This window comes from Diospyros lotus, chromosome 3 (genome assembly GCF_014633365.1).
Source record: "Diospyros lotus cultivar Yz01 chromosome 3, ASM1463336v1, whole genome shotgun sequence".
Taxonomy (NCBI): domain Eukaryota; kingdom Viridiplantae; phylum Streptophyta; class Magnoliopsida; order Ericales; family Ebenaceae; genus Diospyros; species Diospyros lotus.
In genome coordinates, this window is record NC_068340.1 from 26,486,530 (window position 1) to 26,501,430 (window position 14,901).

A 14,901-nucleotide genomic window follows, 5' to 3' on the forward strand; every position below is an offset into this window, starting at 1 on the left:
TTAACAAGATTGTGTGCATGTGTATGGTTTTTATCAAGATAATAAAAATATAATTATGGCATTTAAAAAGTCAACTTTTCTATTTTGATGTAATAAAATATTAAGGAATCTAATTATGTTATCTATGTATAAATAAAAAAATAAAATATTTTAAATAAAAATTCATTTATTGGAGCTAAATGCTTAGTAATTGCGATTTAAATTTACTTTTAAGCCACAAAATAATTTATTTTATTGTCACCTAAACATCATAGATTTAAGTAGTAAATTAATTTATCTATTATTGTCCCTTTTATTTCTTAAACTAAAGACATTTAAATATATTTTTTTATAATATGAAGACGTTATTCAATAATAAAAAGATAAAAATAATTAAAAATTATGTTAGAGATAATAATGAGTCGTCATTTATATATTTGTTTTAATAAGTTTTTAAATAAATTTTATGTTTTTATATAAATATTTATAAATATTTTAATTTTAAATGAATAAGTTAGACCTTATTAATCATTTACTCACTTATTTTAATAAAATTTTAAATAAATATTTACTCTTGTTTTTTATTTTTAATTTTAAATAAATAATTAAAACAAATGAGGGACCACTGCGATCCTACAGCCACGTATTTTTCTTAAAAAAGGAAAATTAATTAAGAAAGGGGGGAATTCTAAGAAGAGTCATGCTACATGTATATCATTTTTGTACATCTTAGACTACACAAGAGGTATTATGACCAAAATATCCTGCGCCTCTCCATGCGCCTCACGCTCCTCTATGCGCCTCAGAAGGATATTTTTATCATTAATATATCTTTATGTAACCTAAAATATACACAAAGATATACCAATAGCATTTTCCTTCTAAGAAATCTCCCATCCATGTTGGCGTGGCGTGAAAACGAGTGGGCCAGAACGGTTACTTTTCATGTGACGCAGTGAAGGCTAACGTGCGCGGGTGGTCATCGCCACCTAACCCGTTACTGGTCGTCATCCAATCCAAATAGACACCGGATCGGGCCGGTGGGGGCTGATAAAATCCCGTGATTGACTCTTGGTTGTGTTCGCGACAGCGACCCGAGCACGGCCTACCGCCCTCCAAACGACGACGTTTCGCCTGCCATTAACCCCACCACCGGGTCAACTTAGCCTCCCCCACTGCTCCCACCTGTCTCCGTGTCTTGCTTGCATTTCTACTGACTCTTCAGTAGAGGGGTGAAGTAAAAGTATTGAGTACCTGTGTGGATGGATGGATTTCGGAGAGAGAGAGAAAGAGGGAAAATCAGATAGAAAATCAGATCAATTCGAATCGATCTTCGGAGCTCGCAAATTGAAAGGCAGGCACTGATGTTGATTGCGAGATTTTTACTTTCTGTTGACTGATTGATTGATAGATCCACGACCACATAAAAGGTACTCTCTCTTTTCATCGTTTGCAGGGTTTTGTTCCAGTTTCTCAGAATCCAGGTGAATTCATCTGTATTCGTCATTGTTACTGCACGTAGTTTTCTTTGTGTATAATTTTTTTTCCCTAGTTCATGATCTATCGATCTGCTTTCGCTTGGCACTGTACTAACGGTTTTGTTTTTGAATTTGTTTTATCCTGTGCTCTATCCAGTCTAGATTTTGGCAATTTGCCGGCATTTTAGTTTTTAATTTACATTTCGGGAGGATCTGTTTGAATTGAACGGAATTGGTCTGGTTTATGAATTGGGGCTTCGCTGGGAACCGGCTTATTAGCAGTGTAAGCTGTTTGAGCTTCAAAAACTAATTTTACCATATATATGTTGAATTTTCAAGATCTGTGTTCCCAGGCCTTAATATTTAAAGCATTTGTCGTGATTTGGTGAACCATCGAGACAATTCTGTTTCTTGATGGATGAATGTAAGTTGTTTCTCTGTAGAATAGTTAATGGTCGTGCCTCCAACAGTGTAGTTGTAGGGTAAATACTGGAGTTCTTCAGCAGGCTTCCCCCATTATTTCTACGTGGTTCCTTGTTTTTAGTTTGTTTTCTCAATTTACATTTGGAGGAATCGAACATTGCCTTGTCACTTTTGAATTGGAGTTTTCCTGGTTTTTAACTTGGGGCTTCGAAGTTCTTTGAACATTGCCTTGTCACTTTCAGTGAATGGGCAAGTTCTTTGAAGTTTTGACATTCATGCCTTGTAAAACTTTAACATATTTGTTGAACCAAAGTTGGAGTTGCACATGGATTTGAGGATAATTTTTCCTTCTAGTAAATGGATGTTACTTCTTCTTCGGTTGATATGTTAATGTCCATATCTTCAATATTGTCGACTTTCGGGGTCAAAAGTGTATTTCTTTGACGCACACATCCCAGTTCTTTATGCTTTTGCCTTTCTTGAAGATTGTCAAGTTGCATTGAGGATTGTAGGTCTGGCTGCTGGGTTTCCTTTGATAACTTGTGTCACGTTAGCAGGCTGTTGAGCCTTATGAAATAGGCTGTTAGGCCTTGTTAAATAAGCCATGTTTTTTGGCATAGCTGGAGGAATGTTCTAGCATGTCCTATGGCAAGTTGTAAGGCCAAGTGGGCCGGGATAATCGGTTTTGGCGCCCAAACTAGGCTATAGATCAGCATAAATACCTTTGATCTACGCCTAGCCCCACATGTTGAATGAAATTAGAAATCAGTTTCCCTCTCATTTTTGAATTCTCTCTCTCTCTCCCCTTCTTTTCTCTCAAATTTCCCCCCTAAATTCCCAATTCCCTTTTTCTCAATTCTTCTCAGCAATTGAGAATCCTAATTGTCAAATTAGGAATTTGACAAATTGGTATCAGAGCAAGTTCCTGGCCGATAGTTTCCGTTGATCCAATTGCGATGTCTGATGGCACACGTACGAAGCAGATGGAGATGCAGATTCGGGTAGGATCGATGGAAGAAGCTATAGGAATTGTGGTTGATAAGAAGCTGGAGGATGTTTCGGATCGGTTGCGAGGAGATATGCGCAACTAGATCCGGGAGGAGATGCGAGAGCACAACAATATGGTACGTGACTAGATGCAACAATTCACGCTGATGTCCTCAAATTAGGCACTGGTAAGGCTATCCCTTGATTTTCCCCCTCAGGAGAGAGTGGAACCAATACTTCTGGGTATTGGCACCAGTTAAAAAGTGGCCGGATCCTCCAAATTGGGGGTTGATTTAGCAACGATGGGTGAACATGTAGTGGAGAGGAGGCCAGAAGCTCCGATGAATTTTGGCCATTCGAATTTTCTAGTGCCTAAGTTAGAATTACCCGTGTTTGGTGAGATGAAGCCCTGGTAGTGGATCAAGAGGTGCGAAAAGTTGTTCAATATTCATCAGGTGGCTGATGACCAGAGAGTCACTCTAGCAGCATCATACTTGAACGATATAGGAGACGTCTGGTTTCAAGGATGGTCAGGAGTGAGAGATAATTGTTGTTGGGAGGAGTTTGCTAGGGGTTTGTGCGAAAGATTTTTTGTGAACGAAGAAAGCTAGAATGGGTTTGTGCACAAGTATTAGCTTAAGTTCGAAGAGCTGAAGTTACTGGTTTCAAGGATGGTCAGGAGTGAGAGATAATTGTTGTTGGGAGGAGTTTGCTAGGGGTTTGTGCAAAAGATTTTTTGTGAATGAAGAAAGGCAGAATGGGTTTGTGCACAAGTATTAGCTTAAGTTTGAAGAGTTGAAGTTACTGATGCTTAATAGAAACCCTTACATGACTGAAGAGTATTTTGTATCAAGTTTCATCAGTGGATTGAGTGATGATCTCAGATCCATGGTGAAAGTGATGAGGCCTAGATTTGTGCAAGAGGCGGCAGAGGATGCATTGCTACAAGAGTTAATAGGAGAAGCCTTAATAAAGAAACAAAGGGGTTAAAGAAGAGGAATTAATTCGGGGATGGTACTATCAGGAGGAAGAATGCAGAGCAAGGAGAATTTCATGGGAGGAACATGGGTGAGGTATGTGGCAACTACACCCCCTAATTCGAATTTGCAACAGAGGGACCAGCTAATTGGGCAAAGGAGGGTTGTTGGATTATGTTTTATGTGTGGGGACAGGTATTCCCTAGGGCATTAGTGCAATGAGTAGTTGCTTCTACTAGAAGGGGAAGATGAGGATGAGATGGCGGTGATTGAAAAGGAGGAAGAGGTAAGGGGGCTATTTCTTTGCATGCAATCAAAGGGATGGCTAGCAACAAGATTATTAAACTAGAGGGAAATGTGCAAGACAACACACTCATGGTCTTAATAGATAGTGGGAGTACCCATACTTTTATTGATAAGGGAACAACCAAAAGGATGAAGTGGCCACTAGCTAGCACTCAACCCCCTGTCTATGACAATAGCTAATGGGAGTAAAGTCATCAACAAATCTGCATGTTTAGGATTTTGATGGGAAATGCAAGGAGAAGATTACTAGGCTGATTTGAGATTACTAAAGTTGGGGGGATGCCATATTGTACTCGGGGTTGATTGGATGAGGGGAGTGAGTCTAATTAGTTTTGACTTCAATAAGATGGAGGTGACCCTAGAGAAGGATGGAAGGAGAGTGGTGTTGCAAGGGAACATGGAAGTGGGATCGTGCAAGCTGATCAAGGGGAAGAAATTGCAACAGCTATTAAGAAAGAAGGTGTCCCAAGTAGCACAACTGTTCTCAATTGAAGCTACTGAGCAACTGGAGGTGAAGGAGATTCTAAACCAGGGAGCCAATCATCTACAATCACTTGGTAGGTACATGAATTAGCCTTACTTGATGTATTATTGGCTGAATATCAAGATCTTTTTGTAGAACCTAAGTCACTTCCCCCTAAAAGATCCTTGGACCACACAATACCTCTTCAACCTAATGTTGAACCAGTGAACATCAGGTCTTATAGATACCCCCTTAAACTCAAATTTGAGATTGAAAAGCTCGTTAAAGAGATGTTGAACCAGTCTGTAGTCAGACCTAGCTACAACTCATTTGCTTCACCCGTCCTATTGGTTAAGAAAAAGATGGTACATGGTGTTTCTATGTTGATTATAGACAATTCAATGCCATTACTATTAAAGATAATTTTCCTATTCCAATCGTTAAGGACCTATTGGATGAGCTCAAACATACCTCTGTATTTCCCAAATTTTACCTAAGATCAAGATACCATCAAATTAGGATGGATCCAAATGATATACTCAAAACAGCCTTCAAGACACACCATTGCTATTTTGAATTCATTGTAATGCCTTTGGGCCTAACCAATGCACCGGCCACATTCCAAGCTCTCATGAACCAAATTTTTAAACCATACCTCATAAAATTTGTGTTGGTTTTCTTTGATGACATCTTAGTCTATAGCCATTCTTTTGATCAAAACCTAGACCACCTTAGGGCTACATTTGAAATCTTGAGATTCAATCGGTTGTATATCAAATGGTCAAAGTGTGCTTTTGCACAAAGATAGGTGAAATATCTGGGGCATATAATTTTAGGAGCTGGAGTGGGCATAGACCCCATGAAAATTGAGATTGTTGTGGCATGGTCCCAACCTAGCAACATTTGAGCATTAAGAGGGTTCTTAGGACTCACCGGTTACTATTGGAGATTTGTGAAGAGTTATGGAGTAATCAACAAGCCATTGATAGAGTTGCTGAAGAAAGATGGCTTTAAGTGGAACCCTAAAGCTGAGGAGGCTTTCGAGAGATTGAAGAAGGCACCGAGTGAAGTACCAGTGCTAGGCTTGCCTGATTTCAACAAGCCATTTGTGTTGGGAACAGATGCTAGCTACTATGGAATGGGGGCAGTACTGTGTCAAGAGGGTAGGCCCCTAGCCTTCCTTACCCAATCCTTAGCCCCCAAACATCAAGGACTCAGTATCTATGAGAAACAACTGATGGTAGTCCTAATGGCAGTAGAGAAGTGGCGACACTATCTAGAGGGAGGAAGGTTTGTTATCAAAACGGATCATGAAAGCTTGAAGGTCCTATTGTAGCAAAGGTTGCATACCCAATTGTAGAAGAAAGGTATGACTAAACTTATAGGATTGGATTATGTAATACAATTCAGGAAGGGGAAGGAGCATGTAGCAGCGCTTTGTCTCGCTGCTAAGAAGAAGGAATGACTGCAGCTCTCCACCATTGTCTTGAGTATATTTCAGCCTTCATCCATCCAAGCCTTGGCCTTCCAATAGATGAACTTGACCTGCTCTCATCTTGCTCTCATCTGGACTGCTGCACAGCCTGATCACTCAAAAACAATAACAAACATTAAGAATATCAAAACACTGTTGTAAATTTCAACAATGGAACACCTTGGATAATACTTCTAACTGCGTTACCAATACTTGCAACTCTTATTAGGATTGATCCTCATTCTCAAGGATTTCCCTAATGAATAACTTTCCTAACATCAATATGATTGGTCCTTTCCATGGTGGGACTGAATCTAAGCCAAGTGGACTGCCCATTGGCTTTTCCAACTTTCTCTACCTAGACATTCTTTTAGGGTTCCAGCTGTACAACCTAAAATAGATACCTGTCCGTCTAAGTACACTCCACCATAAACCAAATCCATACTTAATGTTATTTCTCCATCCCAAAGGGTCCAAACTTTTACACAGCATCACAACAACAGTGCACCTTACCTGAATTGGTCTTAACACTGCTAGACTTACTCCTAGCTCCCAAAAAACCGGCCTTTAGGCTTTACCACTGTCTTTCCTTCTTATGTTTGCTTCAAACTCAAAAAGACTGCTCATCTCTCTTGTGCCTCTTCTATCTACCAGCCTATCAAGATATGCTTAGGTTTGGATAACCTAGGCTATCATAAGCTGTCAATTTCTATTTCACCCTCTATGCCTTAGAATTTCCAGCTTCTCCTTTATCCTACACTCTCAAACACTGACCTAAGTTCTCAGCTACACCTTGAGAATCTTTTATGGACAATTTCCGGTGAAGATGCCTTACATTTCACTAGGCATGCCATTGAAATACTCACAGCTTCCTTATGCACTCCATTTTAATCCTTGGACTTATCCTAGAAGGATCAGATTTCTTATACCTTCACCTTGGGAGATACTGTCATTCATAGAGAGACCTTCCAAGCAATCAACCTTGCTTACCTTCCCTGTAGCCTCTAATCCCTTGGGCTACTCTATAAGATCAATTTTCCCTTAATTTTCACATGGATAATGGCTGTTAGTGATACCTATTTGATCTGAAATTAAGCCTTCATGTGCTGTTTTAACCAATGGCCATTTGTCTAGCCTTTTCCTAGACTTTTCCCCATTTCCAGCACCTTCCTTAATTCACAAATAGTCACTCCATCCCTTTAACCTAAAGGATCTTTCACTTAAAGTCTAAGTTTCATTTATCTCCAAATTTTCATGGCTCCATGCCATTCATTTGGACAAGAGTGCATCTCCTCTTCTTATACAAGAGGTTTCTATTTTCCGGCCTATTCCTTAGCACTCAAACTAGTGCATAAGTATCCTTAAAACCAAACTTTTCCATACCTCACTGGTACCTATCTTGAGTTCTATCGTTTACCCATCCTAGGCATCACTCTAAACCTTTCTATTCTCTTGCTCATTACCTACAAGATGATTGTCCTTCCCTTTCCTTGCTTAACCTGGATTTTGATCATCATGGGCTGCACCATGCAAGACATCACTTGCATACACCCTTTCCCCCTCACTGTTCATGAGGACCCTCACTGCCCAACTATGTTAAACACTAGTTTCTTTTGCAATTCATCCCTTGCTTACACAATGAGGATGATCAAACAATAAAGAAATTTCCAGGTTTACCTATTGCTATACCCTGGTTCATAGGTTAGGTTAGGACATTCCCAAAGGACTATACCTGTTGTTCTTCTTCACATAGCATTCCAGATTCATCCCTTGACCTTAGAAACAACTAATTTCATGTCCTATTGGTAGAGTTTTCCTACATAGGTAAGAACCCTAACTTTAAGAGACCTAGGCATACCTATTCCACAACTCTACTTTACCTAACCCCTCATACTAGAAGCAGATTCCAGCAAGATCATATTCAATTCTAGCAAACTCTTACATGCTTGGGAATTTCTTAGGGACACGTCATCTCCACTAGGTACACTTCACCTAGTTCCACCATGAGACAAGGCCTAGATAGACCCCCCTTAGATCCTAGAAACTGATCTCTAATGGGATTTTGACATATACAAAGTCTCTTTGGAGAATTTAACTTTGGTAGCTTTACCAAATCCGCATGATTCACTCTTTCCCACATCTGCAACTTTTCCCTCTCCTAATATCCCTTTCTTAGATACCGCTTTTTGTCCTTGCTCACCTTTGTGAGTCGTCCTCAAATGCTATGGCCTATACTTATCATAGGCTCTCTCTTTTGTGGCTACAGCTTCTCCACACAAAGTGCAAGCTTGCATCACATAAATACCATTGTTGAGGACTGCTTTCATCACTATTAGTGATCCTTTAGCAACTTTTAGTACTCCATTATTCCCTTACAGGAGAAACCAATTCTATCTAACTCACCTAGGGAAATTAGATTTCTTTTCAATCTTGGGACATATCTTACAGATTTTAGGATTTTAACCAATCTATCATCCAACTTTAATCTTATATCTCCTATACCCTTGATTCTATACTCTTGGTTGTTGCCTAATAACACCTTACCACCTACCAAATCTCTATAGTTCACAAACCATTTCCTATGAGGGGATATATGGGAAGAACACCCTGAATCTAGTATCCATGCTTTTCCATCAGCATTTTCAGATACTATTAGGGCATCAGCACTATCATAGTTATATTCACATAGAGATGAGGTGTTTTCAGGATTGTTTTTCTCTAGGAATTCTTTCTTTCTCTTAGGGCAATTCTTCTTGATGTGCCCTTCCTCATGGCAGTAATAGCACTTAGTTATTCTCCTGCCATTTCTTGATTTTGACCTAGACCTACCCCTTTGTCTAGTATCATTCCTATCTGTTTTTGTTCCAACCGAGAGTACATCACCATCAACACTATTTCCCCCTACTTTCTATTGCAACTCCTTAGAGTTCAATGCTCTGATACCAATTTGTTAATCCTAGGGGTCACTAGATCAGTTTTCTTAGATAAGAATTCAACCACTCTTCACCCGAAATCAAAACCAAACAACAGAAATAATAAACTAAAATTGTAAGAACAAAATTAAATGAATGAAAATAGAAATAAAAACATTCAAACCACAAACATGAGACAATAGTTTATCCTGGTTAGGATTGCTTGAAAGCAACCCTACGTCCAGCCTTGAAATCACCCCGAGAGCAGTCTTGATTTAATCAGAAATCAATTAGTACAACAGTCTCTCCTTTTCCGAGTACACCCATACTTTTCTCTCCCAAGATTACAAAGTGCTATCAATCATCTAGCATTTCCTCTTAGAGAATACATGCACTTGACATAATTTCATACCCATTCAACCATTTCAGTAGTGGTCCCAGATTGGCTCCAAGAGGTTACAGACATCTATCTACAGGGGCAGTGGACTAAAGGGTTGTTGGAATAGCTGAGCATAGATGCAAATAGTAGGTCAGATTATTCATTTAATAATGGAGTGATAACATACAAAGGCCGGCTGGTGATTGGAGAGTGTGATGAGTTGAAGGGTAGGATAGTAGAAGAACTACATGAGTCCCTTATTGGGGGTCATTCGGGCATTTAGAATACCTACCGAAGGGTACTACATGTATTGTTTTGGCCTTAGTTAAAAAAATATGTGTGAAACTATGTGTTGAAGTGTGATGTATGTAGGAGACGCAAACATGAAACAGTGGCTAGAGACACAAACATGAAACAATGGCTCATCTGGGTCTGCTACAATACAACCCCTAGCCATTCCAGACCAAGCATGTAGCAATATAACCATGGATTTTATAGAAGGGTTCCCAAAGTCAAAAGGGAAGGACTGCATCATAGTGGTAGTGGAGAAATTCTCTAAGTTTAGACATTTTATTGGCCTATCCCATCTGTTCACAGCACAAGAAGTGGCGAGAACAATCATGGATAATGTGGTGAAGATGCATGGAATTCCTTTAGTATCACACAAGGATAAGATATTTACCAGTCTATTTTGGAAAGAATTGATGAGATTGTTAGGCATTAAGCTGCTGATGTCTACTGCTTATTACCTTGAAACTGATGGTTAATTAGAAAGAGTAAATTAATGTCTGGAATCTTACTTGAGGTGCTTAAGCTTTTTATAGCCGAAGGGGTGGCATAAGTGGCTAGCAGTAGCTCAATGGTGGTATAATTCGAGCTCTCACAACTCGATCAGGATGACCCCATTTGAGGCTTTCTATGGCTATAAGCAAAGGCTACTACCGGCAATTGGGGGACAGTCTACAATGGTTGCGGTTAGGACATATTTGCAATAGAGACAAGATACTATTAGGCTGATGAAGGCAGAGTTGGCTAGGGCACAAAATAGGATGAAACAATTGGTTGATAGAAAAAGGAGTGAGAGGGAGTTCTCAGTCGGAGAGGATGCTTACTTGAAGCTTGGCCAGCAGCATCTCAAGGCCCTAACCCACCAACCCATCTCCAAACTAAGCCCTAAGTACTATGGGTCATTTACCATATTGGAGAAGATAGGGACAGTAGCCTACATGCTACAACTGCTTGAGGAGACAGAGATTCATCCTGTGTTCCACGTTTCTCTTCTCAAGAAAGCCATTGGAGCACATAGATCCACTCATTTGCTTCCCCCTATAGTGAGAGACGAAATGGAAGAGGTAGTTCCTACTACTATCCTAGAAAAAAGGGTGATCCATAAGCATGGGGTTCCTCTCACCCAGGTTCTAGTTAAATGGTCGTCCCTCCACGAAGACAACAATACATGGGAGTATTTGCCAAATCTTCTCCTGCAATTACCCAACTTAGCCAGCTTGCTACACATTTCTTGAGGACAAGAAATGTCTTAAGGGGAGGGGATTGTCACGCTAGCAGGCTGTTGAGCCTTATGTAATAGGCTGTTAGGCCTTTTTAAATAAGCCATGTTTTTTGGCATAGCTGGAGGAATGTTCCAGCATGTCCTATGGCAAGTTGTAAGGCCAAGTGGGCTGGGATAACCGTTTTTGGCTCCCAAACTAGGCTATAGATCAGTATAAATACCTCTGATCTGCGCTTAGCCCCACATGTTGAATGAAATTGAAAATCAGTTTTCCTCTCAATTCTCTTTCCCTCGCATTTCTGAATTCTCTCTTCCCTCTTTTCTCTCGTCTTTTCCCCCTAAATTCCCAATTCCCTCTTTCTCAATTCTTCTCAGCAATTGAGAATCCTAATTGTCAGATCAGGAATCTGACAACTTGTTCATGGTTTGCCACATTTATACTGGTGTTGCTTAGGCTTTTGCTTCACTTGCTTACTTTCTTGGTGAAGCTAGATATAAGGGTCTCTTACAGCAGATAAGGCCATAGATAGATATGATTGGCAACTAGAATTCATGTAGCCATCCCCTTATAGTGGGATTAAGGCTTGATACAAGCTGTTGTAGTGCAGTCTTCTTGTCTCAGGGGGAAAATTGAGCTGATGTGTAAAGATGAAGGCCCTTTGGCTGTTTACATGAGCTAATTCACTAAACTGCTTCAAAGTTGCCAAGGTCTTCACCATTCAAAGCTTAATAAGGAAAGTTTGGTCATTGTAATACCTGCATAAAGGCATTGCTGAGTTCAATTCTTTTAATCATTGGATTTGTATTGGTCATTATTGCAGTTTGACTAGTCTGGTGTACTTGAATTTTAGGTTCCCTTCTGCATTTATTCCTTTACACTTAATATACTTCTGTTCACATAATTTGTGGCTTGAGTTTTTTTCTAGGGTGGTTTGATATGAGTTGTATATGAAACTTTTCTTGCACCAATTGCCCCAAGGACTCTTCAAAGTTAGCTATTTACTGGTGTTTTTAACTGATTTTTGTCAAGATTAATGAGTAACAGTCGGCTTTTGAAAGGGATAATCAATACTGCCTCCTATGTACTTGTGATTATCACTTGCAGATGGGCAATGTCTGCATTCAATAACTCATTTTGTGTGTGCATGCTCATGAATGTGTCATAATAACCAGCTTTGCTTTAAATATTTCCATTGTCTAGGTCTATTTTTGATAGCCAGCCAATATATAGTGAGGAAGTTGGCAATAGTGCTCTCCTTTCCTTAGACATTAATTAGTTTTCTAAATTAGCCTGAAATTCAGGATATCCCTGGCATGATTAGCCTGTGGTTAGATTAACAAGTCCAAGTTCTAAGAAACTTGTTCTAGATTTCCATTCATTTTGTTTTAAATAAAACAATCGGTGCAATGCAACACAGGAAAAATTTGTTTGTCAAGTGTCACCCGAGACCATTATGATCTCCATCCATGTTATATATAAGGCCCCTTGGTAGACCACTCCCATTAATTACAATCCAATTTATGCCCAAACACCCTCTCCCACATACTTTCCTCTGAGAAAAAAGATCATCATAACCATTTCCCTATTAAAGTCTTATTCAACAGTTCCTTGCCTTGAAACTAAGAAAGCTAAGCCTTCATTCGGCAAAAGCACCTTGTTTCAATAAACAACAATGACACACCAAGCCTTAATCCCTTTAGGCAGGGACATTACTCGTAGCTGACATGCTTCTCATGTGGAAATTATGGATAGGGATGCATAGTTAGAAAGTAGAAAAAGAGAGACGCAAAATATGTTGACAAACAGAAAAAAAAATTAATCTCTTGTCTGCACACTTCTGATAGAGGAATTGCAAATATGAACAAATATTATCAAGGAAAGGAATAAAGATGTGAAATGTGCTTTGAACTAGAAAATGTACTTGAGAGTCAATCTACAGTCTTAGAGAAGTATATCCCCTTTCAACTAGTCAACCTTCTTCTGAATCTCTCAATTACGAACTCCAGTACTTTGTTGTCTTAAAGGACTCAATTGATAATGTTATGGTTTTGCATCGAGTATAGCCTAGAAGAACTAGAAGAAGTCAGTGTAGTCAAGTTGTATTTTTTCAAGCGACAGTGTTAGTTGGGATTGAGTCTAACAATAATGGTCATATAAGGGTATTTTAGACATTGTGTAAGTCTTAGTTATTCCTTTTATTATCTGCCATATTTGTCTATAAGGATAATGCTATTTGTACAGATAGGGTTTTACAGGTGGGTTTATAGGTGACTTGAAAAGACCATTTTGCCCATCTCTCTCTTCTCTCAATGATTATTTTACCCTTTTCTCTCATTTCTCTCCCCCCTCCTCTCCTCTCATCCTCCTTCAGCACCGCCCGCCGCCGGTCGTTGCCTCGCACTCGCCACTAGCCACCACTTGCCTTGCCCTCGCTGTTCGCTGCTTGCCGCTGCCCTCTGTATCCTTGCTTGGCCGACGCCTCACCTCTCTCCTAGCCGATCGCTGCCTCACCTCTCGCCTGGCCGACTGCTGCCTTGCCTCTCTCTTGGTTGACCGTCGCCACGAGAGGCGAGGTGGGTGGTGGCAGTCGGTCAAACTAGGATGCAGCGGCAAGTGCGAGGCAACGACGGCGAGTGGCGAGGGAAAGGCTATGAGAGGCAGTGCTGAAGGGGAAAGGGGAGAGAGAGGTGTGGTTGTTGGGGGGGGAGAGAGAGAGAGAGAGAGAGAATATTGCGAATTTATCGAGATGAGTCCTCAATTTATCGTGAGAATATCATTCTGTAAAAAACCTTCTGTACAAATAGCATAATTCTTGTCTATAAATATGAGGCATGGGGGCAGTCGCTGGATATCATTCATTTCATATGTACGAGTGCTATGAAAACTAAGAGGAAAGTCTAGAGAGATAGAACTTTGTAATTTCGTTTGTATTGTACTCATGATAGAGGGTTGTCTCGTACTAATTTCTTCAAGATTCTAGTGGATTGGCTCTCGGGACAACAGGTTGAATGTAGGATCATCGGTTGATGATCTGAAACAGGATACATCTTGGTGTTCTCGTGTGGTTTGAATGTTTCTTCTCTGATTTCATTTATGTTCTTGTTATATTTTCTGTTTTGAGTGAATCAGTGTGTGTGTGGCTGTTAATTGGCAAAGATTGAGTGATTCCAGTGCTCCTGATTTCACAGATAACACCAATAGGAGGGAAATGATCAGACAGGAAATCCAAATATAGGCTAAGGGGTGTCCATGCTATCTACCTCTTCCACTAGAATTAGCTCAATTTAAACTAAGTTTTACTAAATCAGAGATTAGGAGCTGCCTTGATTAAAAGAAAGACATGTTCAAAAATCTGTAAAGAATCCTCCTTTATAGCTATATAAAGAATTGTGTTATTTGCAAAGAACAAACAGACACTAATATCCACCTCTCTCTCTCTCTCACTTCCATCACAATGGAACACAGAGAGAGAGAGAGAGAGAGAGAGAGAGCTGCTCGTTAACGATCACATTAAACTTCATTTGCATGATGTGTAGACATGGACATGTAATTTGAACAGAATAGGATGAAGATGAAAATCAGACAGAGAGAGAACGAGAACAAATCAGGAGATTGTCTGAAAATAAATGCCTTGATCAATACTATTAACGAAAGGAGAATCACTTATTTATACAGCTGGAACATCTTTCTAATAGCCGTTTAAGTATAAAAAAACTAACAATTACAAGTAGCAGCTATTACTAAATAAAGACAGCAACTAATCAGTAACTCAAGGCTTCAGCCAGTTTCAATTTCTTCAACATTCCCACTGAATGTAGACTTCCTGATAGTTTTAGAACTCAACTGCTTAGCCTCTTCTGAACTGGATTCTGCTGGTATAGAAGCATGAACAGGAGACCATTGAAGTCCGAGTTTATTGCATGGAAAGGAAAATCTGTCTCTTGGCAACCCTTTTGTGAAGATGTCTGCTACTTGATACAAAGTAAGAACATACCTAATCTCAATATCTCCG

The 14,901-nt window shown here is 39.7% G+C and overlaps 1 protein-coding gene across 2 annotated transcripts in view; it reads left to right on the forward strand.

The window, feature by feature from the left end:
• Positions 1-1,076: 1,076 nt before the first annotated feature.
• LOC127797049 (protein IQ-DOMAIN 5) overlaps positions 1,077-14,901 on the forward strand; it is a 41,045-nt gene continuing 27,220 nt past the window's right edge. Inside the window, exons 1-2 of one of the 2 annotated variants that reach the window (XM_052329536.1) lie at positions 1,077-1,409; positions 1,615-1,740. The gene's annotated coding sequence lies outside the window, so the exon portion shown is untranslated. The remainder of the gene's footprint in view (positions 1,410-1,614; positions 1,741-14,901) is intronic. The other variant, XM_052329535.1, reaches the window with a different exon arrangement.